We start from the raw sequence: 22,972 nt of genomic DNA, 5'->3' as shown, positions 1-22,972 counted from the left end.
TTCAAAATTTTCACAGGGATTGGGGATACTGCTCAGTGGTAGAGCAAAAGCTTAGCATGCACCCAAAAGCAAAAATTAAACTTAAAGCACACACCAAAATGATCTCAGGGCTTTGGTGGAAAAAAGGTGAAAAATGGTTCCACAGAAGCTCAGGAACCCAGAAATAGAAGGCAGTGCTGAAGGTTGCCTCAAGCACATACCAGGAGGTCTAGCTCTGTTTACCACATCCAGATCTTATACACAAGTCAAACTCAGTAACAGAAGATTAGAGAAGGCAGAGGAAGACAAGCAGGAATAAAAACTGAATTCAAAAGGGCAAGCAACAGGCCTGCATACAGCACACAAGATAGGATCCTCCTAGACTGGAAGAGGCCTCATTATCTAGATCAGGACAATGTTTATAGGGCCCTGACAGCCCAAGGCAGGGCCAGAGGAGAAGAAACTGCAGCCTGTCACCTGGGGAAAAAGATTTTCAGGGCTTTTTCTGTCAATTGAAGTCAACTTTTCAACACAGGTTCCACAGAAGAATGCTAAAAAAAACATGTAATTTCTCAACTAAACCACCACGACCACAGTAGGCCTGAATCCCACTCTTGAGATGTCCAGAGTTATAATCCAAGATTATTTTATCTTTAAAAGATAGCCAGGTGTGGGTACTCAGTAGTGAAGCACTTACTTAGTGTGTGTGAGGCCCTGGGTTCAATCCCCAGGACTGCCAATAAATAAGACAGGCAGGCAGGCAGGCAGGCAACCATTCCTAACAGGTTTCAGTAAGCAATTATAATTCTAGTTTCAGAATAATCAGAGGAAAAAATAATTCTAAGCTACTTGGAGCTGTGACTTAATGGTACAGCCTAGCATGCCTGAGGTCCTGGATTCAAACTCCTCCAAAAGATGACAGTTTTTATCAGATTTCAAAGACAAATTTTTCAAGTTCCAAATATTTACCACGTACAGTGTTTGGCAATGCAAAGAACACTAAACAAAGTTCCATCCTACAGAAATTTATCATGAGAATAGGGAGTGTGAGAAAAAAGGAAGACAATGCTACTTATAACATAGGAAGAACAAAGTTAATGTCAGGCAAAAGGTGCACCAAGGACTACAAGTGCAAAGTACTACTGAAGGAAAAAAAGAATCTTAGAGTGGTAAGAGGTACAAAGCAGTGGGTAGGGTGAAGGCTCTGGCGGTGTCATAAAGAAAGTGATACATAAGGCACATTAAGAAAGACAGGTAGGGTGTCAACAGGCAAAAATGAGTGGTATTCAGTACAGTCATCGTGGAAAACAGTACAAGAGTCCTCAAAAAAATCAGAAATAGGGGCTGAGTGTATACCTCAGTAGAGTACTTGCTTAGCATGTATAAGGCCCTGGGTTCCATCCACAGCACCATAAAAATAAAAATAAGCTGGGTGTGGTGACTCACATCTGAAATCTCAGCACTCAGGAGGATCATCACAAATTCAAGGCCAGCCTGACCTACACAGCAAGACCCTGCCTGATAAATAAAAATTAACTTTTTTTTTTGGGTACCAGGAGTCGAACTTGGGACCTTGTGCTTGCAAGGCAGGCCGTGGAACCACTGAGCTAAATCCCCATCCCAAAATTTAAATAAATAAAGCTACCATATGATCTAACTGTATCTGCACTCCCCTCTTTACTGCAGCATTATTCACAATAGCTAAGAGATGGAATCAACCAGGGTCCAACAACAGGTGACTGGACAAAGAAAGTATCATTCATATATATGTGTGTGTGTGTGTATATCATGAAACACTATTCAGCCTTTAAAAAGGAAGAAAATTCTGTTATTTGCAATTACACGGATGAACTGGGAGGACACTGTGTTAAGTAAAATTAGACAGAGACAAAGGCCACATGTTCTCACGTGAAACCAAAAAAAAAAAATTAGAATTCATAGAAGTAGAAAAAATGGTGAATGCTGGGTACAGAGACTGGAGGTCACCAAATGGGCCTACTGATAGACACGGTCAGGATAGCAGGAAGTAAATTGGAGCAGACAATTCCTGGAAGGAGTACCAGTACCGACTGCCACTGAGGACAGGGAGGATGAGGCTAGAGGAAGAGCTGCCAGGGAGATGTTGGTCTAAGGATACAAAATTTCAGATAGGAACAAGGTCAAGAGATCTACTGTTCAACATAGTGACTATAGTTAATATACACTGTATTCTTGAAAAATGCAAAGAGAGTGGATATAAGCATTCTTACAACAAAAATGAGAACTGTGTAAGGTAATACAAATGTTACTTTGCTGATTTAGTTAATTCACAGGGACTACACTTTAAAAGGTCATGTGTATATGGTTAAGTACAGTTTTAGCTGTCAGATTTTTTAAAAGTTAAAAAAAAAAAGAAAGAAAGAAATGAGGCATGTTCGTGGAACCACCCATTCTCAGTAGAAAAGTGATTTCTAAACTATAAAATTTCCAAGAAAAAAAAAAAAAACGGGTGTGGAGAGAATGAAAGAAGTTGAACAGTGAGGGGAGGGAATGAGGGATAAGATAAAATAAATAAAATTTCTTTTTAAAAAAAGAAGTTGAACTCTGGAATGGTGTATTCCAAAATATTTGAGGAAAAAAAAATGAGCTACAAATTGTCTTATCTCTCTCAGAAAATAAAATAAAGTCTGCAAATGATACAGATAAATAATGACCATCTACTGTCACTATCATTTCGTAAGTAAGGAAACATTTTAGTTCTAAAACAGCATTTCATCTCAGAGCCTTAAATCTGGTTTTCCTTCTCACATTGGTCAGGTGAACCAGGCCTTCAGCCCACCTAGCACAGGCAATTAGGGTCCCTAGGATAGGGACACTACAGGGACAGAAGGAGATACAGCCAAACCCACACTGGGAAGACTTTGGAATGACAGACAGAGGACAATGCATTCCATTAGGCAGAGAGAAAAATTATAATTTTAAGGGGAGGGTAAGGAATTAATCAGAACTCTGCTCAAACTTGAACAAAGTGTGTTCTATGGAATTAGGGGAAAGGGAGTGCAAGGCTGGAAGTGCTCAGGCCCACTTAAGAGAATACTGAAATTTCAGGTGAGATGTGTTCAAGGCCTACATTCAAGTTGTGGAAGGAAGAATTGCATATAGAAACTGAGGAAAAGAGAATAGTCCAAGATGACTTCCAGGTTTTTAATTCTAGATAATGGAAGCAAATATATATATACAGTAGTGTTAACGAAAATTCATGAGTGGGTAGTGGATAAGAGAAGAAAATGAAATCACTTGAGGTGGGCTGCACAGAGGAATTTGACAGAGGTTAGAAATATGAGAGACAAAGCTGGGGAGTGTGATGTGGAAGGCATGGAATGGGGCAAGTTTGCCTCCTTCCTGCCAAGCACTGGATAAGCCACCAGGGGAGACAATAAAACACAGTAACAGACCTGGTATCTGCACTCTCACCGGCTTGGCGATCTGGCAGGAGGGACAGACCTTAATGCAATGATGACACAGATGGGTATGATTACAAATTATATTAAAGTGTCTAATTTCCAAAAGAGAGGGAGAGAAAGAAAAGGACAACACAGAACAGGTACTTGGAAAATGCCTTCAATTAAAAGGCAAAATAAGCCTACCCATGGAAACAGAAGGCACAGTCAAGAGAGTAGGAAGTTAAACTGGAGTAGACAATTCCAGGAAGCTGATAGGGCAGGTGACAAACAGCGCCAACCGCTGCTGAGACCAGGAAGGACGAGGACTGATGAAGGGCCACTGTTCAACGTGGAGGACAGGAGGACCTGAGGGTGTTCTGAAGGGTTGGAGCGGGAGCTTGAGGGGGCAAACAAGATGGCAGGAAAATTCAGATGATGAGAACCCTTTCAAAAAGTTAAACAACAAAGAAATGGAGATGGGCAATTTGGAGGAGCAGCAAGTTTTCAAGATCTTCCTATTAGAATGAGGCCAATTTCAAACAGGTTGAAAGTATAGCAGAAAGGACCACTTGAGAAAGAGACAGGAGAGAAGATGGGAAGGTATTTCTTCAAGAATATCAACCAACGGGCCGAGGATGTCGCTCAGCGGCACAGTGCCCACCTGGCAAGTGCAAGGGCCTGAGTTTGATCCCTGGCCCCCAAAAAAGTATCAACCAACAGGTTAACACTGGATCCTCGGAGAGAACGACGAAAGAAAGAAGGTGAAAATATCCAGAAATAGAGATGGTGAGAAAGGCTGTTGAGGGAACACTTATTATAATAGGGCAGGGTTTGGGGTTTCTTTTCAGGAAAATAGGAGAGAAGTCATCTGCTATGATGTGAGTGAGACACAAATAACTGGGACTCAAGGAGACTGACTGCCTTTATACAATTCTATTAGTTTTGTCACCTGGACAGTCACTGCTGCCAACTAAATAATAACTCAATAAACATTCGGTGATGGCTAAGAAGCAAGAACTGTGTGACTGATTATGTATGGGTATAAATGAAGTAAGCAGGAATTTATTATTATAGATAAGTACACTAGGTTTTTTTTTAAAAAAGGATGATTTTATTGCTGTCACATCTAGAAAAAGACTACAAGAAATAACAGGTGATAATTACACATCCTTTGAAGCTTATGTATGTGCTAATGGATGAGATATCACTACTGCAGAAGTCCAACATCCAGTCCTCAGGAGAAAATTATATATAGTGTTAGTGCATTTACTCCACAAATAGACACTGTGTGCCTGAACATCAGATAAATGCGCTCTGAAGAGGCAAATCATGGTTCATTGTCTTCCAAGAGAGTTCTATACGATGTGTCAGGTCCTAGAAACTGCTCTTTCCACCACTTCAGCATGGAATACTGCTTAGTACTGAGCATTAACTGAGCCCACCAACACAAATCTGTATGCCTTATTAGAAAGTAAAACTCTCAGCATCTGAAAATTTCTAACATAATATTTTTCTGAATACATCATAATTTTAGAAACAGACTGAATCAAAAACTCCCATGGAATAATTTTGCAGTACCGCTAAACCTCAAATGCCCACACTAGGAAAACAGAGCAAGCTCAAATTAACAACCTAATGATGAATCTTAGACTCCTAGAAAAACAAGAGCAAGAAAAACCCAAAGCTCGAACAAGAGAGGAAATTATAAAGATCCAAGCAGAAATCAATGCAATGGAAACTAAGAAAATACAAAAAATAAATGAATCGAAGAGTTGGTTTTTTGAAAGTATAAATAAAGTTGATAAACGGAAATTATAAAGATCCAAGCAGAAATCAATGCAATGGAAACTAAGAAAATACAAAAAATAAATGAATCGAAGAGTTGGTTTTTTGAAAGTATAAATAAAGTTGATAAACCCTTAACTAACCTTATCAAAAAAAAGGAAAGAAAAGTCTCAGATCCACACAATCAGGAAAGAAAAAGGTGAAGTCACAACAGATCCAACAGAAATCCAGAGGATGATCAATACCTACTTTGAGAACCTGTACTCTAACAAAATGGAAAACACAGAAGAAATGGACAGATTTCTAGATACTTATGAATCACCAAAGTTGAACAAAGAAGATAAAAACATTTTAAACACCCCAATTACAATCACTGAAATCAAAAATGTAATTAAAAATTTACCAACAAAGAAAAGCCCAGGTCCTGATGGATTCACAGCTGAATTTTACAAGACATTTAGAGAAGAACTACTACTCTTCAAACTTTTCAATGAAATTGAAAGGGAAGCAATACTTCCAAACTCATTCCTGGAAGCAAGTATCACTTTGATTCCCAAACCAGGGAAAGATGCAACTAAAAAAGAGAACTACAGGCCAATCTCCCTAATGAATATAGATGCAAAAATCCTTAATAAGATACTAGCAAACAGAATACAGAGGATCATCAAGAAGATCATACATCCTGACTGAGTTGGATTTATTCCAGGGATGCAAGGATGGTTCAACATACGTAAGTCAATAAATGTAATACACTATATTAACAGAATCAAGGACTAAAATCATATGAGCCTCTCAATAGATGCAGAAAAAGCATTTGACAAAATTCAACACCCATTCATGATAAAAACTCTGCAAAAAATTGCATGATGGTCTATATCTCAACTTAAAAAAGACTATCTATGAAAAACCAACAGCCAACATCATATTAAATGGCCAAAAACTGAAAACCTTCAAATTAAAATCAGGAACAAGACAAGGATGCCCACTATCACCACTCCTCTTCGATATAGTTCTGGAAACATTAGCCATAGCAATTAGACAAGAGAAAGAAATTAAAGCAATAAAGATAGGAAAAGAAGTTAAACTGTCATTACTTGCTGACAATATGATACTCTACATTGAAGACCCAAAAAACTCTACCAAAAGACTTCTAGACTTAATTGACACTTTTAGCAGAGTAGCTGGATACAAGGTCAGTACTCAAAAATTAATAGCCTTCTTGTACACAAATAACAGAGACACTGAGAGAGAAATTAGGGAAACAATTCCTTTCACAATAGCATCCAAAAAAAATGAAGTATCTAGGAATCAATCTAACAAAAGAAGCAAAAGACCTCTACACTGAAAACTACAGCACTCTAAAAAAAGAGATCGAAGAGGATATAAGAAAATGGAAAGATATCCCCTGCTCCTGGGTAGGAAGAATCAACAGTGAAAATGGCCATACTACCAAAACTGCTATACAGATTCAATGTAATGCCAATTGAAATTCCAACACTATATTTCACAGAACTAGAAAAAACAATCCAAAAATTCATTTGGAACCATAAGAGTCCTAGAATAGCAAAAGCCATCCTAGGCAACAGACAGCGGGTATAACAATTCCCAATTTGAAATTATACTACAAAGCCACTGTGATAAAAACAGCATGGTACTGGCAAAGAAACAGACCTGAGGATCAGTGGAACACATTGGAAGACAAAAAAACAACTCCAGATGTACTCAGCTACCTCATCTTTGACAAAGGAGTTGACCGCCCCCACTGGAGGAAAGACAGCCTTTTTAATAAATGGTGTTGGAAAAACTGGATCTCAACCTGCCAAAGATTAAAAGTAGACCCTTATCTTTCACCATGCACTAAATAAAAATCCAAGTGGATTAAAGATCTAAATATTAAAACAGAAACACTAAACTTGCTGGAAGGTAAGTTAGGCAGAACTTTTGAAGACACTAGCATAGGAAAAGACTTTATGAACAAATCCTCAGGAGCGCAGGAACTAGCAGAAAGAATCAACAACTGGGATCTCATCTTATTAAAAAGCTTCTGCACTGCAAAAGAAACCATCAACAGAACTAAGATTTTTACCAGCTGCTCCTCAGATAAAGGACTATTATCTAGAATATATAAAGAACTCAAAACAACCAGCACCCCAAATATAAAGACCCAATTCAAAAATGGACATCTGAAACGAACAGACATTTCTCAGACAAAGAAGTAAAAGCAGCAAGTAAATATATGAAAAAATGTTCCACATCACTGGTCATTTGAGAGATGCAGATGAAAACAACATTGAAATTCCACCTCACCCCACAAAGAATGGCTGCTATCAAGAAATCAATCAATAACAAATGTTGGCAGGGTTGTGGGGAGAAAGGAACCCTTCTCCATTGTTGGTGGGAGTGTAGACTAGTGCAACCACTATGGAAATCAATATGGAGATACCTCAAAGAGCTGGGACTAGAGGTTCCATTTGACCCAGCCATCCCTCTGCTGGGTATCTTTCCAAAAGAATTAAAAGAATCATATCACAGTGATACATGCACACCTATGTTCATAGCGGCACAGCATGTAATAGCTAAAACTTGGAAACAGCCCATCTGCCCATCAGTTGGAAACTGGATAAAGATGTGGTTTTTCTATAAAATGGAATACTATTCAGCCATAAGGAATGAGAAATTAGGTTCATTCATAGGAAAATGGATACATATTGAGGATATACTCCTAAGTGAAATAAAGAAGTCACACATGTGTAAACAGTTTCCCTGGTATGAAAAACTACAATAGTACATAAGATCCTAATGAGATAACTGACCATGTGAAATAGGAAGAAAAGGGCTAAAGGTGTAGGGAAAATGGGAAGGGTAGGGGAAAGGTAACAAGGGAAAAGAAAAAAAATATGACAAAATGAAAAAATGGAAATAAAGTGTTTGTAAATGGGAAAGGGAGGAGGGGGTGAAGGGAGGGCACAGACAACGGGAAAAAAATGAGAACCAAGACCTGTCATGTAAAGGTACAAGATCCCAATAATGAATGTAATTGTACTATATACCTAAAATGTACCAATAAACTCAATAAAAGAAAAAAAAATGAACTCTTAAAACCAATGCACCTTTAAGCCAGGCATGGTGGTACATGCCTGTAATCCCAGCACTCGGGAGGCTGAGGCAGGAAGATCACTGCAAGTCTGAGACAAGCCTGGGCTACACAGTGAGTTCCAGGTCAGTCTCAACTACATAGTGAGACCGTGTCTCAAAAAAAACAAAATAAACAAACAAACAAAACCAATGCAGCTTTTAAAATTATGAGTAAAATGTGTTACTTCCTTACATTTAACTGTAGTAACTATTTCCACTATAGTAAGAATAAAATGGACTTTTTTCAGTGTTGGGCATTGAACCCAGGTCCTCACACATATGAGGCAAGTTCTCCACCCGAGTCTCATCCTTAGCTCCAAAGTTGATATGACCCCCAAGGTCCTTCCTAGCCTGGTCCCTGCCACTTATTATGCTACTATTATCCCCCTTTTAATGTCTAAAAGCACTTTTATTCTCTCACCTAACCTTCCTGGTACAGATAAGCACCACAGAAAACCAGACGCAATCTGAGCTTTATACCTATCATGTACATGTAATCATTGTATACTAAATATGACAATGGAAAAAGTATTGAAGTAGACAAAATCATGCTGGCATATTTATTTCCCTAATTATCCTGATACAGCAGTTTAATGATTAAAAAGAAATTAATAGTATGTATTAATATTGTTAAAAGTATGATAAATGACCTTTTGAGATTAAAGTATCATCATCTTGATTATTAGGTAAAGAAAAACTTACTAACTTTCAAGTTGGATAATTGACTCCATTAAAATCAGCCACAGTCCTCCAAGATTTAATGTATTGTCCAAATTCATGTATGCAAACAAACTCATTAAAATTCAGGAGACTTCACTCAGAAAACCCACTGCACTTAAAATTCAGAGCCCTAACAGAGGGCCTTAAGTTGGAATATTTAAATTGAAACATTTGTCCCTTCTAGACAAGGCAGTCTACACTGTTTTTAGCATTTGTGTTTTCCCCCTAAGTAGGAAATGAAGTCGTCCTGTGAGTGAGTATGCAGCAATTCCAACACCAAGAATTTGCTCCTTACAAGACACTGCCACTGCTCTCAAGGTCAAGAGCTGCTTTTGATTGCCTTTGTAAGTACCTAAGGTCAGGCGCAATCACTTTCACTCCTGCGAAGAGTTTAAAGAAGAATATTTCTATCCCTTGCTCTATAAATACACATGTAAGACTCTGTCTCAAAAATAAATAAATAAATAAATAATCAAATAAATAAATAAATAAATGATTTTTTTTCTAGAATGCTAAAACATTAAGCAATCAAAATGTTTCTGCTGCTGTTGTTTGGTGACAGGGTCTCCCTATGCAATTTATGCTGGCCTTGAACTCCTGACAATACTCCTGTCTTAGCCTCCCAAGTGCTGGCATTACAGGTGTGTGCCACCACCCTCGCAAAGCAATCAAAATATTCTTGTTCATTTTCATGGAACTCATTCTAACAGGTGCTTCTTAAGTTCCTTAGATACATCAAAAAACCCTTATCATTGCCCTGAGCCTGACTACATGCTAAACCCTGTGCTAAATGCTCTTCTATATTACTTCATTACACCACCTCACACCAACCCTCCACAGAGAAAAGGGAAGTGAGATACAGCAGATTTAAGAACTTGAGACAGTCACCCCGTGGATAAGTAGTACCACGGTTCATTCTGCTCCATACTGCCTCCCTGAAGATAACCAAGCTTCCCCCCACCACCAAGTATTTCCATGTCCCTTTTGTGCCAAAAAGACACAGTGCTTAAGAACACAAACTCTAACAACTTACCAGCTGCATGACCTTCAATAGGTACTCAACTACTGTCCTGTGTCTCACGTACCTCACTTTGGAAAATGGAGGCAATAACAGAACACAACTAAGACATAAGGATTAAATAGGTCAAACCATGAAAAAATGAAAAAAAGGCCTACAGGTACTTGATGGTATACAGTGGGCACTCTATAAATGTTAGCTCTTATTAAAACCAAGGGCTGTAACAATGGAACCCTGAAGAGTCAAGAACCTGCCAAGGTTCTCAGCTTTCTGGACTAAGCCTCATTTAACTGGGACTACTGGGACTACACATTCATTCTCTCTCTCTCTCATATGCACATGCGCATACACACACACACACACAAATCCTCCCAGGGAGGGGGTTACTACCCTACCCTCTTTTTATCATTAAAGAAAATGGGTAGTTTTTGCCTTAGGCTCTTGGGTGTTTCTAAGCCAAAAGCTCGTGTTCTTTTATCTATACTGTTATTTTGAGTTTTTACATTTACTTTTTGCATTTTGTCAGTGAGTTATTAGTTATAACTTAGGAGATCTAAAAGTGGCTTTAGAGTATATCTAGCATAAGATCTCCTTTTTGCCCATGAAGAAATGGAAACCCAGTAGTTCACTGCTGACTTGCTGGAAAGCATATAACAAATGTCTTTTTCATAGTAATGTACAGTCAGTCACTTCTTTCTCTCAGATGCGAGGAGCCTTCCTCTAGAAGGTCCCCAGCCTGGCTTCTAATCTTTTAGGGGCACTAAGAAATCACTGACTACAGTATAAATCAACAATGAAAAGGCTACATCAGAGCCCAGGGGCTGCCCTATGGAAAGTTCAAGAGTTTTACAAGTTGACTTTGTCAAATCGAGTGCAGCTGCTCAGGCTTTTCTTCTTTCTGGCACAGGACCACTCTGGATGGAGACTTAGGGTTAACAAACAAATCAGATATTAGTATATAATGCCACTGTGATTGGAGGAAAATTTTGCCAAACAGGGTTTAACAAAAAAAAGCCAGAGTAGATAAAATTTCACCTTTGAAAGTAGGACAAGCAGCCCTGCATGGAGGCGCACGCCTGTAATCCTAGCCCTGAGGAGGCTGAGGCAGGAGGATCACTTGTGAGTTTGAGGCCAGCCTGAGCTACACAGTGAGTTCAGGGACATCCTGAATTACATAGTGCGACCTTGTCGCAAACACCAAAAACAAAAACAAAAAAGGTAGGTCAGGCTAACATGAAGTCTAAAACTTGACCTGCCTGAGGAAGGAAGCTCACAATTAAGGCAGCTGCTCCTTGCAAAACACAAAGCCCAACAAAACACTGTAGAACAAACCAGTAGCTCTCTCTATGTGGAGAGACAATGCAGAGATTTCTGATATAATTAGTTTCCTTTTCACAAAAGAATCAGATTCCTAATTAAATTTCATCCCTTCCCACACCCATTCTGTTGTACACATATCTGATTGCTTCCTAAGGGACTGAGTTAGAGGCCAAGAATCAACCCGAAACCACAAGTCCACTGACCTTTCGGGGCCACAGGCAATGCAATGCATGTTACAGTCAGTTCTCACTGGGGACTGTCCAGGTCTTCCCACTCCACACCTTCTCCGGGGTTCCTTGGTCAGTTTACATAACTTGCAGACTGCTAACAAGCACTGCTCCCAGTACTCTGTGCCCACACACCAAGTCCAGCAGAGAACTCCAGTTCAGAGAGAAGCAGGCTGTCATGGGCAGGGTGCAGCCCAGAACTGAAGGAAGTGTGCCACTCAAGTTGTGGCTGGGTCTACTCGCTCGTGCAATTGATCAAGCCAATTATCCCCTAAAGTGCAAATTCTTTGTTTAGAGCAGAAAATAACTGTTATCAAGCAGTTTACAGAAAGGAATGTGAGTGAACTAGTGTGTAAACAACAGAGGTGCAGGTGAAAGAAGAAGCAATTGATCCTGTTTCCTGATCTAGGGGGAAGGGGAAGTCTCCCTGCTCACCTCAAAATCTGCCTTCTAATTACCGATCAACTTTACTTCTGGCCATATCCCCTCCTCACTCGAGGCAGCCAAGGGGAAACTGAGTTCCTCCAGCCCAGAGGGCCTTGTGGTCTCTGCAAGGCAGAGGCCTCTCCTCTCTCGCTCCTCTCACTCCCCTTCCACCAACCACTCCTGCAGGTTCTGATTTGAGCATCTTCGTACTTTCCTCTAGCTCTCCCTAAATTCTCTCCTGCACTTTCATAACATATTTATCCCTTTTTACCCTTTTCCTATACTGTATTAAAATGACCCACATACTTGTTAACTATTTTCTCTCTCTAAATTTAGCAGACCAAAAAATGTGGTTGACTGAATAAGTAAACTTAGTGAAAATGTCAGTAAGTTATTGTTTCACAGGAGTAGCACAAACCACTACAGTTTCCCGCCACACAACTTAGTAAGCAATGAGGGTTTCTGGAGAGCTAGCAGCCTTAAACCAACCCAACTGCTCCTTTTAAAACCCCCAAACAAGGGCCAATCAAGAGCAGAGATGTGGGCCAAGGATTTAGCTCAGTGGCACCTTGTGTCTGCCTCACAAGCTCAAGGTTCTGAATTTGATCCCCAGGACCACCCCCCCCAAAAAAAGAGCAGAGAGCCAGGGACTTAGCTCAGTGGTTCCACTGCCTGTCTCACAAGCATAAGGGCCAAAGTTTGATTGCTGGTACCAAAACAACACAAAAGAGTACAGATGTACTTGGATCTTAGACCCCCTAGTTAACCCTTCTTTTGCCCCACAAACTGTTGACTACATTCAGATTGTATGCTGAACTACCAGTGTTTTTCACAGCAAGAGAAATGAATGCAGATTAGGTATAAGAAAAAAAAAAAAAAAGACTTAGCCAGATGTAGTGGTAAATGCCTGTAATCCCAACACTCAGGAAGCAGCAAAAGGTTTCTCATAATCTTAGATTATTTTTCACCTACCCTACATGCTTTGTGTGAAGAAAATGGGAATATTTTATACATCTCTTCACATACCAGTCTTTTTACAACTTTCAGTTACTGTTCTGGTTATATTTACCTTTAACACTAAAACCATGGTATTTTTTAAGGACCTGGTTCAAAATATTAAGCAGTCTACAGGACTGCAAAAAATGCCACCAATTTACAGGAGTAACACAGGCTTGTCTGAATTAACTTATGCTGCTGCTGCTTTCATCTTCTTGCAATGCCCACCAGTGACGAAAACCCTCACCCAGCCGATGACAAGGATGGGCCCTTTTTCTTCATAGACACTGATCTCATTAGACTCACAGAATGCTGCCACTGGACGAGACTAATGAGATTGAGGCCTGAACTCATGTTTCATAGTGAGGAACAACATGCACTGATTACTTTTCACAGTGGCACATGCTTCATCTGACAATAATTTAGAGAATATTTTAACAAAAAAATGTGGTAAATCATACAATAGGATCATACCATAAATATAGTAGTTTATTAAAATTGAGGGCTGGGGCTCGGGATTTAGCTCAGTGGTTTCGCCACCTGCCTTGCAAGCACGAGGACCCAAGTTCAATCCCCGGTACCACACACACAAAAAAAAAAATTGAGGGCTGAAGGGTCAAGATATAAACATACCTCTGATGGTGGTACACATGTATGTTTTAAAGTTTAACTGTAATGAAATAATACATATACATGAAAGATATTATTTCACATTTTCCACAAAAATTTTTATGCTTCTATAAGTTGGAAAATTTCAAAACAATGTAAGCAGACAAAATAGAAAGTGTACTAACTCAAATGATTCTGTTTGTGAGCAATACCCTGGTCTGTGTGTCATTGCTCATGACTAGCTGTGGCTTAAACACCAATTTTTTTTTAAACCATCTAATTCTAAACTATAAGAAAGCACTAACAATTAAGGGTAACTACTAAATCTGAGAATTTTGGGCAGAAGTTTCTAATTCCTTAGCCAAAACTTTATGCTAGCTGCCAACAAAAGAAAAAGAAATTGAACAAGAAGTCAAAGAGGGCCAGGGATTTAGCTCAGTGGTTCCACTGTCTGCCTTGCAAGTGCAAGGACCCGAGTTCGATCCCCAGTACATACACAAAAAAAAAGTCAAAGAAACTCATAGGGGAGGGAGACAAAATGTTGTTTTCATTCTTCTCTTCTCAACCTAATCCCTTCTTACCAAATCCTGGCAGATGTGAGGGGATAATGGACAGAGAAATAAGAAAGTGGCCTGTATCATTTAAAAATGCAATAGTTAATTCTCAAAGAACTGGTTTCCAGGCTATCAATATTTCATTCAGATAAATTTAAAAGAGGAAAAAGGTTAAAAAGTTCCTTCTTGAAAACCATGAACAGACACCCCATCCAAATTCACAAGCAATTAACAACTCACAATAGTCACTGGCATCTTACAATGAAAGCCTTTCAGTTTTTTTGCAATTGATTTTATATTTGTGTATATGTGGAAATGTATATTATTTTGTAATACATACTACAGAAAAACAAATATCGCATAGGGTAATAAGAAATGAACTGAGAATTCAACTTTTAAGTAGCTCAGCCTATAGTTCACATCAAAACTTGATCATACATCTTCAGAGGCTGACCTTCCACTCTATACATTAAGAAAATATCTATGATTTATTAAAATAATTATCACCAAGTTCTTCACCAAAATGTAAAAAATTAATGTAATGTGGGAAATACATCTTCAGAGGCTGACCTTCCACTCTATACATTAAGAAAATATCTATGATTTATTAAAATAATTATCACCAAGTTCTTCACCAAAATGTAAAAAATTAATGTAATGTGGGAAATACATCTTCAGAGGCTGACCTTCCACTCTATACATTAAGAAAATATCTATGATTTATTAAAATAATTATCACCAAGTTCTTCACCAAAATGTAAAAAATTAATGTAATGTGGGAAATGCTGCCAGTCCTAACTCCCCTAGCAGAAAACTGTGCAACGCTACACACTGCCTTACCCTCTATAGTTGGTTTTTATGATGATGAGATGGGATGCCACACTTAACCCAGCTTTTTTGCAAAAGCACTTTGAAATCCTCCAATGTTGTTACAGGATGACAAGTAGCACTGTGGTCTGTGTATCTTAATGACACCAAGCCTATATTTGATGAACATGATGGTGTGCAGAGCTTTAGCATTTACCCTGGGAGCCCAGAATTCTTGGTCGAGGAAGATGACAGCTCCCTGCAAAATGTCCAAAGGTTCAGCAACAGGTAAGTACCATGGAACCTAGTTAAGCATGCTCGGTGCCACAGGTAAGACAGGTAAGAAAACACTTCATCACACCTAACAGGGCTGCTGAGAGAAACTGTTTCTAAGCTATTTCTTGGCTTCTAAATCATACCTAGCTTCCCAAAGAAAGTCCTGAGTAACCAAGTAACTAGAAAAAAGCAGATAAAGCAGATTTATTTAGTTCTTCCTCTAAAGCAATCAAGCACATAATTCTTTTCAGTTTCTCAATTCAATTCAAAATAAGAAAAATTCCCAAACACAAAACTGAAAAAAGAAAAAGGACATATCTCTAGACACAACATATCCAATAATCAGTCACTAAGAATAATGTTAATACTCACATTTAGCCAAAACATGTTGAATAGCAAACAGCTACCTGTTCGCTTTAGGAAGCAGCAGGTACAGGATGCTGCCACCTGCACTGCCCCAGGCAGGTTTTAGGAATCCACCACAGCCCAGTCTCCCTTGGCTTTGACAGAACCTCAGAACTCTGCAGAATACAGTGTTCCAGGCATCAGTATGGCATTTTTCGTCCCAGCCTTGCACATTCTTCAACATACTATGCCGAAATCCAGAATCAAGTCTTTAAAGAAAGCCACTTTTTGATTACTCAAGACCAAATGAAATCTTCATTTAAGCTATAAAATGACAATTTACCTCTCATAAGGACAGAAAACATAACTGCATGCCTAGACATATGCTGTTACATTGAGATATACAAGAGGTTTTATACAATAAATGTTTATAGACATCTTCTTAAAAATATAATTTGGCTGGGCATGGTGGCACATGCCTGTAATCCCAGCATTCAGGAGGCAGAGGCAGGAGGATCACCATGAGTTCAAGGCTATCCTGAACAATATAGTGAAGCCCTGTCTTAAAAAAACAAAAAACAACAATAAAGAATTTGGCTGTATTCAGCTGTAACACCCAGTCCAATTCTATTCCACTCCCTACACTCTCACTCATACAAATGCTGGGCAGAACAGACACAAACAGAGCTCCATCTGCTAATTAAAAATGGGCATGAAACTGTTAACAGGCATCTGTTGCATTGTTTGAAGCTAATGGGCAGAGACAAAGCTAAAATGGCTCTTCTAATGAAACCCTGTGATTTCACTCATTTTCTGTTTGGTATTTATGTTAGTGGGGGTTTGGAAGCAGAGTATTAAAATGGCTTATTATGTAGACTGAAAGTAAGTGAAATACCTTTCATATTTTAAAACAATCTTTTAGAACTGATGATAGAAAGATACAGTACATTTTATACAGTGGGAAATAACATTCCTGTGTTAAGAATTAAAACTGAACACTTTCAACCTTAACTTGGGCATCATCTAATCATCTCTAATTCTATGAAAGAGCAATAAATTCATGTAGTGCTTCACAGTTCATACATTTCTTTTACAATTCTACCCATCCATTAATTAATCCAGTTGTGCAGTTATGAACACAGACCTCAGAGATTTAAAAAGTGACTAAGACCTGATTCCTGCCTTCTGGGAACACACAGCACTCTGAAATGCAGGTACAGTATTATTACAGTCATCACAGGTGATGGAACTAAAAAAGCCCTAGAAGGACAACTCAAAAGCTGTACAGCAAACGCCAGGATGTAAACCCAGGTCTGATCCAAACTCGCTGCTCTTAACTCAACATGCTATCAGATTAACACCAAACATGAACTAGTTTGCTTTCCATACCTGGAAAATGATAATTTAGGTCTTTTTCATCCAAACACCAACTCTGAAACAGAATCAATTTTAAAACATCATAACTATCACATATCTTTGACCATTATGCCTGGTTTGCAAGCTGGCAATTCACAAACTTCATTGAGTCACAAATATTTGTGTCTAGCTCCCACACTGTTTTCTTCTTCTTGTTTAAACTGCCCATAAATTTGGGATTCATAGGAAATTTTCTGGATACCTTAAAATGAGATTTCCCAGCATGGTGGCAGCATGGCAAAGTGATACTGAAATGTAGACACTCCCTCAGACAGGGAACGTACTGCCTGGCTTATCTGAATCCACACCACATCCAAACTGTCTCCTATTCTGGGGCCATGTTCCCTACCCACGTCCCTCATTCCGGGCTCCTACCTGGCCTGTTTGAGTTTGCATTCTCACCTAGGCAGGAACAATCAATAGTCTTACTCTACACATTTCCTTCTTCAGCTTTCCACAGCTACTTACATTCCAGAAGTTCAGTGATCTGACACTGTAATATCTTTGACTATCTCAGATACACTTCCCATCCTCACTCATCCTATAAAACTTTCCTGCAAAATTTTCCCAAATAACAACTGTAACCCCCACGGGAGAGCTGATTTCTAGAGAGGAGCTGTGAGCTGGCAGGCAGCACTCAGCAAGAGGCAGCCTCCAGCCAGGGGCAGCCTCCAGCCAGGCCTTCCCATTTGGGCTCTACAGTTCTTTTCAGATTCAGGTCTGGAAGTTAAGCAAAAATCAACTGCTACATTTCTCCTTGTCTTCAAAGGCTAGAATTATTTCCCTTTTACACAATAACCAAACCTATTCCCCTCCAGCTTTTTCTCAGTGGATCCACCAAACAATGTTGCTGTTGTTGCCAAGAGAACCCCCTCCCTGATTTGAGGCCTGTAGAACAGCTGGTGGAGCTCTTTAAAAGTTCACTTATTCTCAAGCAAGGGATCTGTCTTGAATCCAAGACTCAGTTTCCTTGTGCCCAGCTTGAATCTGTAGAAAGCCTTCTTCCATTTACTAGAACACTGACTGGGGGGTGAGTTTAACCCTTAATCATTCAGTAATAAATTCTACTTTTTCTGAAATAGTGTTGCTAACAAAGCTATCGCTTACATGGGAAATCTACTGACAGTTTACAAAGAACACAATGACATTAAAATAGGGCTTTATTCGCAAAATGTTCAATTTGAACTTGCATGTTCCTTGAATACTCTTGTTTGAAAAGTTGAAACCAGGAAAACAACTATGAAAATTAAAATGAAGTCACTCTATGTATCTGGATTATGTTCAGCCAAATGTTGATATCATTTTGGATAAAAATGTAAGTATGAGTTTGTTTTTCAGACGATAGTCTTGATAAAAAGCTTTGAAATGTTACTAACCAAAAGCAGTTTTTAATTTTAATCAAGGGTCAACAAACTTCTTCTGCAGAGAACCAGTTAGTAAATATTTTTTAGTTTTGTGGGACACATATGGTCTCTGTTACACATTCTTCAGTTTTGTTTTATTTTTTAAACACCCTTTGAAAATATAAGAACCATTCTTGGCTTGCAGACTGTACAAAAACAGGCTGCAGGTCACAACTGGCCCATGGGCTATGGTGTGCTAACCCTAATTTCTAAGGAAAGCGAACCCAAGAAAACATGCCATGATGCAGAACAAAATGTCTAAAAGCATTCTGGTAAGACTAAGCTGAAATAATTACCAACACCTGCCTATTAAAATGGTTTCATTAGTTATTTTGCACATGGAAGGAATTTTAATGGCAGAATGTACTTTGATCTCTTAACCTGAAACTACAGACACACAAAAAAAGGGCAAAGGACAGCTATGTGCTGAATTCTCCCAATATAAACCCACATAATGCTCTAAGCCATTGTATGAATTCTATTTCCCCACACAGACAAGGCTAATCAAAGTGGGAGCATTTCAACTTTCCTCACCGAGACATATGTGCAAAATCTAATTTCTCCCTAGAAAATGTGGTGACTTGAATTTATGGAGATGATCAGAATGACTGGAATTAGCAGCATCTCACTGTGAAAAGTGACACAGACTTGGACTGGGGGTTTTTACCAGAGGCTCTGCCACAACCACCTGCGTGATTGTGAGGCATCAACTAAACCTTCATTTTCTCACTTGTAAAGTTGGAACGGGGCACAAAATAGATAATTCCTAAGACTTTTTACTGTCAAACTAGGACTACACTAAATAATGAAACCACTCAGGAAATACCTAACAGGAAGAAGGGGGCAGGGCAGGGGAGAGACGACAAAGGAAAGACATTTAGGTTGCCCCGCTGGAGGACGGAGCTGACTTATCTCTTTTTGTTCTACCAACATCTTGTTCCATTTTAACATTTCTGTATTGTATCCCTTCTCATCAATATTAAAATAAGTCCACATCAGATAGGAGATAAATGTATAGCTAATTGCATTATCATTCCAGTTATCTTAATAATACATTCTATAGGCATTTAAATGTTAATTATGATTATTTAAGGGGGCTTTTACAGCCCATCAACAATTTTTCAATATCTTTAACTTTGGGTAGTTGGCCCTAAGCACAGGGTCTCTAAGTTCAAATGTCCTTATTCCATGATTAACAAATACTATCTAGATGAGCACGGTGGCACATGCCTGTAATGCCATCACCCAGGAGGCTGAGGCAAGAGGACTGCCATGACTTAGAGGACAGCTTGAACTAGTGAGTTCAAGGCCAGCCTGAGCTACATAGCGACACCTTGTCATCAAAAAAAAAAAAAAAAAAAAAAAAATCTACCTGCTACCACCACAAAGAGCAGAAAGGAAATGAGAGGGATCAGAATGGCAAGGCCCTACAGAAGTGAAAAGAAAGTATCTGTGCAACAAATGTATCCAGAATAAAAAAATGAGTAACTGTCTCTTCCTTTCATGATGACAGAACTCCTAATCAAACAGTGTCTGAAGATGGCAGGCTCCCACGTTTTTTTTGTGTGTGTGTGGTTTTTTGGTCCTGGGGATTGAACTTGGGTCCTTGTGCTTGCAAGACAGGACACCAAACCACTGAGCTAAATCCCCAACCCTGGTTCCCATGTTTAAAACAACCTAAATTTTTTAAAAGGCAAATCAAGTCTTAAAAGGTATCTTTATGGGAAAAAACAAGATGGGCATACATACATAACTACCAAAATACACATACACACAAATCAAAGGCATTAAGAAACATATCTTTCCTTCGATGTAGAGCTTATCAAGTTTTGTCAGCAATGCTAGGGCAGACCTTGTGGAAATCCAGTCACAGAAAAGCCCAGGAATTTACACACATAGGTACTTCAAGATACAATTATAACTGCAGAAGAGATAGGCCACAAGGGTCACCTCAATAGCTTCAGATCACCTGGGGATGGGAGTAGGGCTTGGGGGAGGCAACCCTGTTGCTAGAGATGTGAACACTACCAGTCTATGTTTGTAGTCAGTGAAGAGTCTGGAAATTTTCACCAGAATAGCATCAACATTCAGCTAATTTCCCCAGCTTAATTTCAAATGCAAAGCATTAGGTTTCAGATATATAAATTCTTCTGCTATTTGAAAGCAGTGCGCTACCACTTCCTGTTGGAACTTGAGGTCTAAATAAGAGGCATGGCATTTCCCCTCCTCCATATCAACTGAAGACACAGTTCACAGCTTCTTTTTAACCACATCCACCACACAAAAAAATATATGAAAACCAAGATGTCTCACGAGATTCACTCCATTTAATGCCTACGTCCTAAACTGGGGCAAGATACTGGTTTTCGTATCTTAATAGTTGTAAACCTTCAAACTCATTTCATCATTTAAAAAATAAAATCCACTTAGAGTTTGGGATATAGCTAATAGGTAAGCACTTGCTAGCATGCTTCAGGCCCTGGGTTCAATCTCCAGTAAGAGGGCAGGAGGTTGGAATTCACTCAAGAATAATTCGGACCCTTCAGAATAAAAATTATTTTTAAGTTATTTGTTTATTGGGTCTGGTATTGAATCCAGTGTCTCACACAATGCTAAGCATGTGCTATACCACAGAGCTACACCTCCTGCCAGAAAAATAATTTTAAAAGCTACTATTTCACAAGATAGCAGATACCATTACAGAATATATGGGACAAAAATTAAAGGAAAAAAGAGAATTAATAAAAGTATTACAAACAAGCCAAAATTCATCTGAGGAACTTAACAGGAACAGCATCAGTGCAATTTACTCACTTTCAAGGCAAGGGGACACTTGGGGAGGGGGTCACACAAAGAATGGATACAGTCCACCCACTTGTTAGAAATTATCCTTTACCATCTGCACTGCAGTACACATTAAACAATGAAAAAGAGGTAGCTGGGGTTTTTTAATTAGTACCAGTGTCAAAAATTAACCCCCTTTAGTTGCTGTACCAGCTCCCACTAAAGCTTTTAGAAATACACTTGAGAGATGACATTTAAAATCTGCTTCCTCAGAAAAGTCCCACTCAAGACTGACTGCCAAGAACTTGGAACTCAAACTTTCCTAAGCCAGACATCAAACTGGGATTTTAGGCAATTCAATCTGTATGAAAGAGATTAGAATAATCAAATAAAAGCCTTTCCCAATATTTTAATTGAAAAGTGCTTTATATCTAAATATTCTGTTTTTTAAAAGATAATATCCTTAAAACACACAAATGGTTAAACACGCTTATTATTACTAAAGAACTAGCCCTCTATTATTTCTCAACCCAGAAATTCATGGTGAAATACAAAAGAATCATTTTAAAGATGACTAAATAAGCTACCATGAAAAGCCAGAAACATCACTCAAAACAACCCAAAGCTAAGATACTTAAGGTCTTTTAATTAACCCCAACAATTAAAAAACTTAAAGTCACTTCTACAGGCAATTTAAAGGCAGTTCTAATTTGCTTTTCCTTTCACAGTAAATTAAAGATCGTGTTACCTGGCACATGTCTTTCACTACAAATGTAGGAAGGACAGCTTCCAGGCAAGATCAGAAAACTCTTGAATCAACTGGAAGTAATGGAGGAGAGATATCACATGTTATGTGTACTTAAGCAATCATTAGAATCAAAGCAAAATACACTGGGAGGCAGGCAGAATTCAAGATCAATTCCTTGGCTTTGAAGTTATTAAACATTCAAGCTCAAGAATCTTGTTTTTCAGGAGATGGTTATAGAGGGTGAACCATATTTTCCTGACAACATCACTCCCAAAAGTCACCAAACCCCTTAACACCCGTTAACACTCATGGAACAACTTAACACTCCACAGACATTATTCCATCATTAGTCACTTTTTGCTTTCTCCTGAACTTGATCCAAGAGAAGTAAAGAGGTCCCAGTTACTGGGGAAAGTCCTGCACCCCACTGCTTTCCACTTCCTCTCCCTTTCCCATCTTCGGACTTCTCTACTTAACCTCTTTAAATACAAATATAGCTTCCCCTTTTCCTTTCCACCTCACACCCGGCTCTCCTTTACTTTCTCCACCAAGTATCCTCATGCCACCCCCTGAGCCCCTGAACCCTTTTCCACCTGCAATTTTATTCTGCCCTCTCTCGTGTCGGCTCTGTCCAGACCTCTTATGGCCAGTGCCCCTCACTCCTCACCTCCGGTCATTCATCCCCTCAGCTCCCATCCGACTGCCTGGTCTCCTCTCTTGTCCCTCGTGTCCTCTGTCCCCTTACTTCACCGTCCCTCTCCTTCTCCAACCCTTCATTTCCCCCCTCACATTTCCTTCCTCTTTGCTATCTTTTGATCATTTTCACATCCACTACCCCCATCTCTCTCCCCAAGAGATTTCCGGTGTCCCCCCACTTTGTCCCTCTGGGACCCCTCCTTGTCAGCCCCGGAGCCGCGCTCTCTCCAGTACCCCCCGTCCGGGTTCCACTGCTTCCTCTTCTTTGCCCCCAAGTTCCCCCTGCACCCGCAGCCTCGTGTCCCC

At 39.2% G+C, this 22,972-nt stretch overlaps 1 protein-coding gene across 1 annotated transcript in view; it reads right to left on the bottom strand.

Moving 5' to 3' along the window:
* Rab8b (RAB8B, member RAS oncogene family) overlaps positions 1-22,972 on the bottom strand; it is a 74,257-nt gene that overhangs the window by 50,868 nt on the left and 417 nt on the right. The gene's annotated exons all lie outside the window — the stretch shown is intronic.

This window comes from Fukomys damarensis, unplaced genomic scaffold, assembly GCF_012274545.1.
Source record: "Fukomys damarensis isolate Sample0158 unplaced genomic scaffold, DMR_v1.0_HiC HiC_scaffold_25, whole genome shotgun sequence".
NCBI classification, from domain to species: domain Eukaryota; kingdom Metazoa; phylum Chordata; class Mammalia; order Rodentia; family Bathyergidae; genus Fukomys; species Fukomys damarensis.
The sequence above is the reverse complement of the archived record's forward strand: the minus strand, read 5'-3'. Positions and strand labels throughout refer to the sequence as shown.